This window comes from Hypanus sabinus, chromosome 5, assembly GCF_030144855.1.
Source record: "Hypanus sabinus isolate sHypSab1 chromosome 5, sHypSab1.hap1, whole genome shotgun sequence".
Lineage (NCBI taxonomy): Eukaryota > Metazoa > Chordata > Chondrichthyes > Myliobatiformes > Dasyatidae > Hypanus > Hypanus sabinus.
The window spans coordinates 43226668-43240564 of record NC_082710.1 but is presented as its reverse complement, the minus strand read 5'-3'; the positions used below and the strand labels follow the sequence as shown (position 1 = coordinate 43240564).

The following is a 13897-nucleotide window of genomic DNA, read 5'->3' as shown; positions in this document are numbered from 1 at the left end:
GTCTGGTGTGGAGGTGGCAATGCACAAGATCAGAATAAGCTGAAGGAGGTTGTAATCTCAGCCAGTTCCATCATTCAAGAGAGAGAAAAAGAGAGATTAATGCTATTTTCAGTACACAAGTGTAAAGGGTAACACAATAATTGTTACTCTGGACCTGATGCAGCATAAAAAACACAAGGTAAAGAACACAATAATAATAAAACAAAACACAGTAAGTAAAAATATGTAAGATAGCCTATATACATAGATTGATTATATGTCCATGAATTGATGCTAGGCACAAGTGTCTCTCTATAAAAGATGGCTGACAGGAGCCTCCCCACTATCAAAGACATCATAAAATGGCCGTGCCTCAAGAGGGCGTAATCCATCACTGGGGATCTTCACCATCTGTGACATGCCCTCTTCTCATTGCTACCATCAGGAAGAGGTTCAGGAGCCCGAAGATCCACACTCACTGATTTAGGAGCAACTTCTTCCCCTTTGCCAACATCCGAAAATGGTGCATGACCCCATGAACACCACCTCCCCATTCCTCTTTTGCATTACCTTTTTAGTTTTTTGTAACTTGTAGTCTTCCTAGGCACCACGTTGAACATTCCCTCTTTCCATCACAGCCGCATGGCGGCTGTTGTGTGTACCATTTGCAGAGTACTGCAGTTGCTTTGTGTGTCTCCTTTGACCGCATCTCCCAAACCCAAGGCCCTTGTGCATCTCGAAGTCAAGGGCAGATAGCACACAGGTCCATCAAATTCCCCACAAAGGTTCCTGACTTGGAATTATATGATTTGAAGATTAAAGATTAGCTTTATTTGTCATATGTACAGAACTGTGCAAAATTCTTAAGCACATCCTTTGCTCCCGCCAGATTTACAAACCCGCTCTCCGTTTCATGTTGGGAATGGCAAGAGTGAAGCACCGCAGCAGGGGTGTGGGACAGGTGGCGGAGAAGGAGAGCTGGGGCAGGGTATGTGTGGGTCGGGTACAGACACACCCCAGCCTGGAGACACCAGGCAAGCTCATTTGATTTCAAGCATTTGGTTTATTGATCATTACAGAATTGTCTCTCTGGTGCTTCCCACTCCCTCCCTCTCCCTTCCCATATTCTCATCTGTAATTACCCTCTCCCTTCCCACTCTGTCCACAGTAGAGACCAGTATCAGAATCAGATCTTTCATCACTCACACATGTCATGAAATTTGTGTTTTTTTTGTGGCAGCAGTACAGTGCACATGATAAAATTACTGTAGTCCTGTGCAGAAGTCTTAGGCATCCCAGCTACATATACAGTGTGCATAAGTCTTTTGCACAGCCCTTTGATCATAAATTTACTTTGAAGTTTGAAGTTTGAAGCTATAGAAGGATACATTGCCTTCTACACAAATGGGATGAGTGTAAATCAGTGGTTTCAAAAGAGGGGGATATCATTCTCCCTGTGGGCTATAGGAGTTTTTAAGGGGGTATAAAGATGAAAGGGGCAGTGGCGGGGGGGGGGGGTTGGATGCTCGGTAGCAAGGGAGGCAGCTGAAGGATTACAAGCTTAACTTAAGAAATGAATTACTTATTATAGCACTGGATCCTCAGTGCCTCATTATTGATCACCCCATCTCTTGTTAGTCCACCATTCTGTTAGACTTTGCTCAAGTGCATTATTGTTGTTGAAAAGGAATGAGTCATTTCTGTATTTGGAATATCATGAGAAATCTGAACTAAGGGAATCATGTTAGTTTCGGGTACAGTCCATGAATTATTGCTGTTCACTACTGTATTACAGTGTTAATATGATTCCCATACTCACGCCGTGCAGTGACGCATTTCCTGTTCAATGGGGGAAAGTACAGAATCTGCCCTATCAAAAGCTCATATCTGCATATTTATAGCCCATGGCCCAACCGAGATATTGCTGCCCTACTTTATGTACCTTCAGGCAGAGAGTCAGGTTTTACCTGAGCTATGATGATAACATAACTTTCCCCTTGATTGATCACAGTGCTTGAGTTTTGACTTAAACAATTGGCAATTTACTGTGGTCGTTAATCCCTGACAAGAATGGCGGAAACAGACCAAATGAAAAAGAAGAGCGGACAGTGTAGTGTGGAGTATCTGAAATATGGATTTATGCCAGTAACAAGCAACCAACAGCTGCCAATATGTCTGTTGTGCTTATAGTGACAATGAAACTGTCCAGGCACCTTGAACTTTTGAAGAGAATACACTCGAATAAAGCAAGTAAGAACTTGGTTTATTTTCAGTCGCAATGTGATTTGTGACAACTTTCAGAAAAGGAAAACACTTTAAAACATGTTTGCCAGCATTTCACAACAAAACAGTGATGGTTTGCCTGCTTCATACAACATTTCATTGTTCATTACTAAATCTGGAGAACTGATTCTGCCACCAGTAAGGAAGGTTCTGATTACAGTTTTGCATAACAAATAATTAATGTCATTCTGCTCAGCGACAACTCTGTTCAAAGACGAACAGATGAAATGTTTGAGAATGTGCAAGGCACTTAGTGCAACATAATTAAGACAACAGAATTTGTCCTGCAGTTGGATGAGTTAACTTTGACAAGCAATGAATCTTCACTTCTTGGTTATGTTCACTTCATAAAAGATGAAAGCATAGTTCAACAGTTGTTATTTGCAAGGGGACTTGAAACAGATACGAAGGGGGAGTCAATGTGTTTCAGGTTGTTGAGTGATTTTTCAAAGAGAAAGATATTCTGTTCACCAATATTCTTGCTTGTGTGACAGATGGGGCACCTCCAATGACAGGATGCCGAAGTGGGATTTTTACTTTTTTGAAAAAAACTTTCTCTAACCTTAACTGTGTAATTCACTGAAAACATCTTGTCACAAAAAACCCAAGTGATCGGCTCCACAAAACACTAAATACTGTTATAGTGGTAAATAAGATCAAGTCTCATGCTCTCAATTCTCAACTATTTTGAGAGCTTTATATTGAGAATGATGAACAGTTTGAACGCTTGCTCTTACACATAGAGGTTAGATGGCTTAAAGAAAGAAACTGCCTGAAATACTTCCATGCATTTTTTGAAACTGTAATAAAATTCTTTGATGACTTAAATGTTTCATTTAGTAATCAGCTCAAGAATATCAGGTATGGTACAGTACCTATAAAAAATATTCACCCCATCCCCGGAAGCATTCATGATTTATAGTCTTACAACATTGAATCACGACAGATTTAGTTTGGCTTTTTTTGATACAGATCAACAGAGAAAGACACTTCTGTGACAAAGTGAAAACAGATCGCTACAAAGTGATCAAAATTAATTACAAAAATAAAACACAAGATAATTGTTTGTATAAGTCTTCACCCCCTTTAATATGACTAAACAAATCATCACTGGTGCAGCCAATTGGTTTTAGAAGGAACATAATTAGTTAAATGGAGATCTGTTTTAGGAGACCTATGTACAGTCAAGATGTTTCAATTGATTGTAGTAAAAATACACGTGTATCTGGAAGGTCCAGCAGTTGTCGAGTTATTGTCCCGGCAAAAACTACACCGTGAAAACAAAAGAACACTCTAAGCAACTCCCTGAAAAGGTTATTGAAAAGCACAAGTCAGGAGAGGGATACAAGAAAATTTCCAAGTTAGTGAATATCCCCGGAGCACAGTTAAATCAATCATCAGGAAATGGAAAGAATATGGCACAGCTGTAAACCGGCCTGGGGCAGACCATCCTCAAAAACAGAGTGACTGTGCAAGAAGGGGACTAGTGAGGGAGCCACCAAGAGAGCTATGAGAACTGTGGAGGAGTTACAGGCTGAGTGGCGCATACAACGGTTGCCCGGGAGCTTCATTAGTTACAGCTTTGTGGGAGAGTGGCAAAGAGGAAGCCACCATTGCAAAAAAGCTCACATGAAATCTTGGCTAGAGTTTGCCAGAAGGCATTTGTGAGTCCCTGAAGTCAGCTGGAAGAAAGTTCTATGGTCTGAAGAAACCAATATTGAGCTTTTTGGTCATCAGAATAAATGCTATATTTGGCACCAGCCAAACACTGCACACCATTGAAAGCATATCATCCCTACCTTGGTGGTGGCTACATCAAGCTGTGGGGATGCTTCATATCATCCCTACCTTGGTGGTGGCTACATCAAGCTGTGGGGATGCTTCATTGCAGCAGGCTCTGGAATGTAGAGGGTAAAATTAATACAGCTGAATACAGGGAAATCCTGGAGAAAAGCCTAATGCAGTCTGCAAGAGAGCTGCGACTTGGTGGAAGATTAGGTTCCCAGTAAGACAATGACCCCAAACATAAAGTCAAAGCAACACAGGATTGGCTTAAAAACAACACAGTTAATGTCCTGGACTGGCCAAATTGAGAGTCCAGACCTCAATCCATTTGAAAATTTGGGGCTGGACTTGAAAAGAGCTGTTCATTCAGACTCCCCATGCAATCTGACAGAGTTTGAGCAGTTTTGTAAAGAAGAATGGGGAAAGATTGCAGTGTCCAGATGTGCAAAGTTGGTAGAGACATCTCCACACAGACTCAAGGCTGTAATTGCTGCCAAAGGTGCATCTACTAAATACTGACTTGAAGGGAGTGAATACTTACGCAATCAATTATTTTGTGTTTTAGTTTAGTAATTAGATCACTTTCTAGAGATTTGTTTTCACTTTGATATGAAAAAATCTTTTTCTGTCGATCAGCACCAAAAATCCAAATTAAACCCACTATGATTCAATGTTGTAAAACAATAAAACACCAAAACTTCCAAGGGAGTGAATGCTTTTTATAGGCACTGTATTTGTCAGAGTTATTTGCAAAATTTAATGAAATCAGTCTTCAATTGGAAGGAAATGATGTGAATCTTATCAAAGTGAAGTCAGTTGTCTTCACATTTCTGTCTGGTAACACTATTTAAGTGCAACATTGGCTATTATGAACTTTTCCAATTTTTGACCCTCTCTGAGTTTGAAGAGAATACTAGATAATGATCTTCAGGTATAGTGTGCCCACCTAGTGAGCTGCATAAAAACATGTCTGAGCATCTTCAGGATCTTCTCTAATCTGAATTCTAGATTGGGTAATAAATCCATTCCCAAACACTTGTAATGAGGAAACAGGAAGGATAGAGGAAGAACTGATCTCACTCCAAAATGGCTGAGCAGAAGCCAAGGTTCCAAATATCACATCAGGACTTCTGGTTGCAGAAAGAAATCTCTGAACCCTTTCCTGCACTTTGGAAAAAGGTCAAGATGTTACTCATTTCCTTTCCAACATCATATCTGGTGGAGTACTGTTTCTGTGCAGTCGCCCAACTTCTTTCGAAGCATTTTAAACAGACTGTAAATTACTGAACATGGCAATCTGAAACTGCTCCGAAGTGACATCCAGCCTGATGCTGAGAAACTGATATTGCACCAATTGCACCAAGACCATCCATCCCACTGAAAGGTGAAAAAGCAATGAAGTTGTGAATATTTGAACTACTAATGTACATTCTAAAATTATTGATTAAAATTGATTTTCTTGTAATTAAAGAAGCAATTTTATTTGTATCTTCAAATAGATTTGAGTAACTGCTGCAATTATTTGTCACTGCTTTGAATTTACAATTCCTGTTTTTCTTTCACTGCGCATTGTAAATCAATTTTTTTTTTAGTTTTAATGTAATGTCCGGAAATGGAGATGTAGTCAGGGAGCCAAGGTGGTGATAATGCAATAAAGTTTGGGAGCCACTGATTGAGAGAGTATTCTCTTATCTCCTGGCATGTGCCTTTTGGATCCCTGAAAAGCCTTGGTGTATGTGGAGGTCAAGCATCTGACCTGCTCTTTTAGCCTGGGTATTAATGTGCTGATCTAGTTGAGTTTCTGGTTAGTGGTGAGCTCAGGATGTTGATGGAAGGGACATAGCAATGGCAATTTATTTTAAGATCAGAGGTAGATGTCATAGTTGGCCACTGCCTGATACTTCTATGAAAGAATTGTGATGAGAAGTTGAACATTATGCAAATATTTGACCTCATGATGGGAGAAAATTCATAGGTGAAGCAACTGAAGATGGCTGGGCCAAGGACACTGCCTGCAGGATTTTTTGCCATGATGTTCTGGAACTACCATGATCTCCAACCACCATATCCATTTTCCTTTGTGAGCAGCGTGACTCCAGATCTTGCAGTATTTTAATTTTGATGCTCATTTTCTTCCATTTTATCCTTCGTACCACCCGCTGTCAAATGCTGACTTGATGTGAAGGGCCGTCACTCTCACCTCATCTCTGCAGTGCACCTCGTTGACACATGTTTCAACCAAGGCTGTGGTGAGATGAAAAACATCTACTGCCTCCAGAACTTCCCAGGGAATGGGTACTTTGATGTTGTCTTCAACTGCCTGATAGGATGACAGAAGATGCTCCAGGACTTTTGAGAGAAGGGGTATGATGTCCCTCGTCACTTCTAAAGGTGCATCCACTCTTCACCTTCCCCTCCCAGTAGCATGTAACAACAATGCACATGCTCAGCCCACATTTGCCCGCTGAGAATGTCCTCCCCTTCCTGCCCCATTACATTGAGGGAGCAGGAAGCTGTGTGGGTATCAATGACCTCTTTGGGTCTAAACTAGCAAGTTCCCGGTGAAATCGAGCTAAGAGTGCATGCCAGTGGAGGATTATCCTGCAACCCTCAGAGTTTGCCCCTGGAAGGAACTACGGTTATATGATGGTGTATGTGCAGGACAATCCACATTGTCTTGTAACTGCAACAGACCTGGATGTGTGGCTGCCCGATACATTACAGTCATCTGCAAGAATTGCAAACAGGAAGGCCACCAGCCCAAGGACTGGAGATAAAACAAAATTTGCTACAAGGCCTACTCAAAATGTGCATGTACCCATGCTAAGGCAGCAACAGAGGTTGCTGACAATAATAACGCTCAGAGAAGTGCTGACACATCCCCAACCCTTACAGAGGCCCTAGCAGAGACTGAAACTGAGTCTGAGAGCAGGACTGAGGGAAGACCATCATCTTGAGCTCCCAAGTGCCAAGCTCTTCCCCAAGAAGAGGAATCAATAGAAGAGAGGATGGCAGATGGACAAGAAGGGGAATGGCAAGTGGTGAAAAGGAAGACCTGGAAGACACCATTCCAGGGACAGTGGGCTTCAGAGACTAGAAGTAATGGGAAGAAAAAGAGCATTGCAATGGACAGGCACCAGCAACCTCTTCTCATCAGAAGATGAATCAAACTTGGAAACTGTCGACATTTTGCACTGTTCCATCTTTTGTATCTTTTTATAAATGAATGAAGTCTACATTATTTCTGAAGTTAAAAACAGTAGTGAAGTGTGCAGCAAGGTGTTCATGGCAAAGAGCAAACTGGACATTTGTGAACAGTAAGCAATACTACCTTTGATGACAACTTCCAAAATGAGGCTGAAGACTGAGAGAGTGCTGATCGTGTGGTCAGCCTGATTTCTATGAATGGGCATACCTGTTCTGCTTTATAGCTTGCATGTGCCCGGTGTTACAGCTTCACTGAGTTGGCACCTCATAAATTCCAATTTAGTATAGATTATAAATGGGAACTAGGATAATGATTGTTACTTCCACGTGTAAATAACTGCCTCATGCTCTGAACTCCAGTGAAGAGTTTAAACTTCAGGCACTATTTGCTGACAAACTTCATAATTCCTGGGTAGGCCACTACTTAGGAGGATTGAAATCTTTAGTAAATTTACATAAGGCAAGCGTAAACACTAAGAACAAACTGTTGCTGTGGAAGCATTAACTTTTGGCAAAGGCAATCATAAAGCAAACTCAGGTTTTCTCCTCAATTGGTCATGCCAGAGTTGGTTATGCCGTATTAAGTAATCCAGTTTTAAATAACTCTTGTGAAAGCCGTCCACCTTCAGCCTGTGTTGACACAGCAGGGAAGCAGCAGGGGATAGGAAGAAGAGAATTTGGAGTGGTTTCTCACAGCATCTGTGCTACATGTGACCATGTCAGGGAGTGGGAGGACGCAGGAAAATGAAGGAGTACATCATGCTCTTCCTCTCAGTTCACTGATCTGTGCCAGATGGTGTCTATGTAATGATGCTAACTGAAGGCAGGATAAAATACAGTCTGCTATCTCTCTCTCCATGGTGGAATAATATGACATTACTGCCAAAGTTCAAATAGGTTGGACAATGGCTTGGGCATGGTGCCACAAACCTGTCAGTTTCCAGTGAAACCATGTTCCCATATTACTTATATGCTAAGGAGAGATAAACTGGGTGGGGATGGATTATTTATGTATTTTCAACCTCTGGATGTATTCCTAAACATGGCTTGCCAGGAATTGACTTAAATGTTGAAGTCACAGCAGCCTCCAGGTCAACATCCCCTCTAATTTTTTTACAGCTCCACAGACCAACTATTGCTCTGAGCTTAAAATTTTTAGACAGACTGAAAGCTGTGTGGCACTTTCTATTCACATTATATAAAAGAAGATTTCAGCTGCACGGCAACGAAGGCTATATGTGTGGAAGCATTTCAGCTACTGTGCAGCGCGTACTTTCACATCTTGGAGGGAACAGTGCTCCATGCTCATATCCTAATTGTCATGGTTGAGACACCAAAGGCACAGAAACAACAGATATCCAGAAGCTTACATTACATTAGTGCAGTACCCATACAGGCTAAAAGAACACCACTGAAGTAACAAAAACACAAGAAAATCTGCAGTTTCTGGAAATTCAAGGCAACACACACAAAATGCTGGATGAACTCAGCAGGTCAGGCAGCATCCATGGAAAGGAATAAACAGTCGAGTCCTGATGAAGGGTCCCAGCCTGAAACTTCAACCTTTCCACAGGTGCTGTTAGACCTATTGAGTTCCTCCAGCATTTTGTCTGCATTACCACAGAAGTAAAATACTTGTGGAAACAATAAACCAGTCTTGAATCTTCTTTTGGGAAATCCTGTCTGAACAATGAAAGGAAATATGGATAAGGAACTATAACAACATATTATGGCACACTGATTCTTGTTTACACTGCACATTTGATAAGCAAACATGATCTTGGCTATTTCACAAACAGAACAAGTCAGTGAATTCAGTCTTTCAAAGACAAAACCTCAGGGAAGGACCATTTCAAGGACTCTATAATACAGCGAGGTCTATAATACACTGCATTATTCATTACTTTGCATTACAAAAGCAATTACCACCATCTTCTAGTCACCCTCCAAGCCACACATCGCCCTAACTCGGCAAATCGTGCTGGTTTTAAATCCCAAAACTCCTTTCCTACATTCCAGTGAGAGTACTTACACCAGTAATTCCAGTCACCACCTCATGGGCAATTGAAAATAGACAAGAAAAGTTGGCCTTGCCACTGATGTTCAGGCCTGAACAATAAATGAATCTATGGTTTGACAAACAATTTTCAATTATGTTACTTTCAATAAATCTAATCATACTTTTTACTTAATCCATTTTGTGTTATGTGTAATGGATGTAATTCAATGAATTTTCAGGAAGTATATGACAAAGTAACAAGCATAAGGCAGAGATCACGTCACATAGAACCAAGAGGCAATATTGTCACGAGGGCAGAGGATTATCACTGGACTAAAAGGAAGTTTGTGAACTAGAAAGATATGGTGACTAGTATTCCGCATTGCTTTGTGTTGAAGCTGCTGTCCTTACCCTATGCATACATCCTGTAGCTTTAGGGCTGAAATATGGTTATGGCATCAAATAGCAGGAATGGAAAACTGCTGTGTATTTTCAGCGTTTTCTGTTTTCATTTCAGATTCAGAATCGGGTTTAATATCACCGGGATATGTCATGGAACTTCTTGTTTTGCAGCAGCAATACATTGGAATGTATAATCATAAAAACTGTAAATTACGGTAAGTATATATAAAAAAATAAATTAATAGGTAGTGCAAAAAGAGATGGGAAAAAACTGAAGTAGTGTTCATGGTTTCATTGTCCGTTCAGAAATCTGATGCAGGAAGGGAAGAACCTGTTCCTGAAACAATGAGTGTGTGTCTTCAGGCTCCTGTACCTCCTCTTTGATGGCAGCAATGAGATGAGGGCATGTTCTGGGTGATGGGGGTCTATAACGATGGATGCTGCTTTTTTGAGGCATCACCTTTTGATGATGTCTTGAATGCTGGGGAGGCTAATGCCCTTGATGGAGCTGGATGAGTTTACAACTTTCTGCAGCTTCTTCTATCCTGTGCAGTAGCCCCTCCACACCAGATACTGATGCAACCAGTTAATGCTCTCCTCAGTACATGTGTAGAAATTTGCAAGTGTCTTTTATGATATACCAAATCTCATCAGATTCCTAATGAAATATAACTGCTTTGTAATTGCATCAATATGTTGGGACCAGGTTAGATCCTCAGAGATGCTGACACCCAGGAACTTGAAACTGCTCACCCTTTCCACTTCTGATCCCTTGATGAGGTCTGCTGTATGTTCCCTCGATTTTCCCTTCCTAAAGTCCACAATCAATTCCTTGGTCTTACTGATGCTGAGTGCAAAGTTGTTGCTGCAACATCACTCAACTAGATGATCTATCTTGCTCCTTGTCACTATCTTAAATTCTGCCAACAATAGTTGCGCCATCAGCAAATTTATAGACGGCTTTTGAGCTGTGCTCAGACACACGTTCATGGGTATAGAGTAGACCAGTGGGCTAAACATGCCTTCTTGAGGAGCACCAATGTCGATTGTCAGTGAGGAGAATGTTATTTCGAATCACCACACCACAGGATATAGATGCAGAGGGAGTTACAGAGGCCCAGGTTGATTAGCACTGAGGGAATGATTGTATTGAACGCAGAGCTGTAGTCAATACACAGCAGCCTATTGTTCAGGTGATCCAAGGCTGAGTGGAGAACCAGTGAGATTGCATCCACTGTAGACCTATAGTGGTGATAGGCAAACTGCAGAGGGTCCTTGCTTAGGCAGCAGTTGATTTTCTAGCACTTGAAAGCCACGAGATAAACCATCACATAGGACAGACTCAACTCACTGTGGATGATTGAGGAGCACTTTGGGAGTGGAGTGAGACTAAATGAAATGTCTTATGTGGTTAACTTTTGATTTAACAAGGCTAGGTGGCAAACAGATAATTTTGAAATTGCACAAGCTCTATGTAACTCTGGCTTCATTTGAATACTATGCAGAATTTTGAACACCTCTTAGCAGGATGTAATATGAAAGGCATGGAAAAACTGGAGGTAGGTTCACCAGGTTAATAGTCCTGGTTAATAGGATTACTGTTGTGAGAAAAGGTTTGATATAGTCAGGTGTTTTTCAGTGTAACTGAGAAGATTGAAGGGGATGTTGGATGGTATCAACATCTGTAGTTACAGAGCAGTAAGGAGAGATGCACTGTTTTTATTGGATGGCTGAATGATGATAGCAGGAGATAACCTTAAAATAATTACAAGAATAGTTTGTGAGATCTGAAAGATGTCATTATACTGATGAAGATTAAAATGTAAGGCTTTGTTACGTGCCATCATTAGATCGGAGCATATAGATATTGAAAAAGCAAATTGAAACAAGAAGTATGTATGAAAGGATAAAGGGAATGAGCCAATTACATGGCCTCGGGGGAAAATCATCATGTAGATGAGAAGGGTCAAATGTAATCAGTCTATAATTTATTAACTCTCATAGTTCAGGTGTAGAAACCTCTCAGATACTTGCTCACAACTTAGGGTAGGGTTATGCTTGAGGTTAGGATACATCCATCACGACAATTTATGGAATTCAAGCATATTACTGATTGTCAAACAGATAGCTACTTTTTAACTGTTAAACTAACTTTCATCAGTTAGACAAGGAAATTGCCAGTAGAAAGATATTTCTTTCTTCCACATTTGGAAAAAGTTGGGCAGAGGTTTGTTCCATGTGGCATTTCCTCCCTCCTATGATGTCCTCCTTATTTTAGAAATGGTATACTGACGTTGGAGAGGGTTCAGAGAAGATTCACGAGAATGATTCCAGGAATGAAAGGGTTACCGTGTGAGGAATGTCTCGTAGCTCTTGGGCTGTATTCCCTGGAGCTGAGGGGGACCTCATAGAAACATTCCAAATGTTAAAAGGCCTGAACAGATTAGATATGGCAAAGTTATTTCCTACGGTAGGGGAGTCTAGGACAAGAAGGCATGACTTCAGGATTGAAGGACGTTCATTTTGAACAGAGATGCGGAGAAATTACTTTAGTCAGAGGGTGGTGAATCTATGGAATTTGTTGCCACGAGCGGCTGTGGAGGCCAAGTCATTGGGTGTAAATAAGGCAGAGATGGATAGGTTCTTGATTAGTCAGGGCATCAAAGTGTATGGGGAGAAGGCAGGGGAGTGGGGATGACTGGAAGAATCGGATTGTCCATGATTGAATGGTAGAGCAGACTTGATGGGCAGAATAGCCTACCTCTGCTCCTGTATCTTATGGACTTATGGAGTATATATGTTATCATATACTACCTTGAGATTCATTTTCTTGTAGGCATTTACAGGAAAATAAAGAAATACAATAGAATTTACAAAAAAAACTCATGTTCTCAGTAATTTTTTTGTCCAGAATTGCCCCTTTGCACGTGAGATAGCCTCCAAGAGATTATACCCTGACCTCTTGTACTTCCATGGACTTTGAACCCCACCAACCTAGCCCTCAGCAGATTTCAGATCTCTTAGGTCATCTCGGGATTCTGGCTGAAGAAGAGTCTCTGAAAGGTTTTGTGGGAACACACTTGTCCACTAGTGTCTTGATAAATACCGCGACAACCGTGCGTATTCATTCAGGTCCTCTGATGAGTCCTTGAATGTGGCCCCGTCCACTGAATGTGCAGAAGAGAATCCGGGAGAAGAGATTTGAGTTGTATGACAGGCTAAAATTGTTCTCCATGAAACAGGATGTTTGTGAGAGCATCAGTGGGAGTCCTCAGGTCAACTGACAAGGAAGAAATAGATAAGAGTATTTTTTTGTCTTCCATCCGTCAATCTCTTTCTTGCTTTTTAGGAACTTCAGGCACAGTCCTCCCATTGATCAAGTTTTGCAAGTAAAATTCTTATATTTAAAATCATGGTCCAGACAGAGTTCTAATATAGAAGCTGGTTCTAATGTCAGAGTGTCATGAGTAAAAAACAATGAAAATGATTGGTAAATGAAACCAAATTGATTTGAAATAGTGGTTCTACGCACAGTACGTGGCTAAGGTCTGGAGTAGTTAGGACTCTGCACAACTCCGCTACGGTTAGTTGAGTAGTGCAGGCAGAGTCAATTATGACATTCAAAAGGTAAAGGAGTGTTGCAGGGCTATGTGGAAAGGTAGGGAGCATGAACTAGAAGGGTTTCTCCAGCATGGAGCCGGCACGGGCTCAGAGGATAAAATGGCCTAATTCCATGCTGTAATTTTTTTGCGATTGGGTGTTCGCACACAGGTATACCAATGATCTCCAAAGCACTGGAAGTTCTGTAGAGGTAGAGAAGCAGTGACAGTTTCAGCGACCAACTTAATACCTCACTTGAAATGTCCAAACAGAAGTTTGTTTTATGAAACATTCTAGACAATTTGGGCTATTACTTACTAGTGTAAGCTATTACTTACACACTCCAAGCCACGTTGATCTTGGAGACAAGGTCCTCCTTTGCAAGGGGCTCCACAGAAAAGGCGGCAATCTGTATTCATGCCTCCTTCTTGAATTTTACTTGCAAGACCTGTTCAAGGAGAGCACTGTGCCCGAAGTTCCTGCAAACCATGGCAGAGATTGTGGAAGACAGGAAAAATCAAATGTATCTGCTTCTTAATGTATATGTCAGTTGAGCTTAGGGGAGCTGTTAACAGGGAAATTTACCATAATATCTCCATAACTGGAACATTTTACATCCCTTTATAGACAAAGTAAATGGTT

At 41.1% G+C, this 13897-nt stretch overlaps 1 long non-coding RNA gene across 1 annotated transcript in view; it reads left to right on the top strand.

The window, feature by feature from the left end:
• The first annotated feature begins 9791 nt into the window (after positions 1–9791).
• LOC132393678 (uncharacterized) overlaps positions 9792–13897 on the top strand; it is a 37740-nt gene continuing 33634 nt past the window's right edge. The window contains exon 1 of the long non-coding RNA XR_009512032.1: positions 9792–9870. This is a non-coding gene — a long non-coding RNA (uncharacterized LOC132393678). The remainder of the gene's footprint in view (positions 9871–13897) is intronic.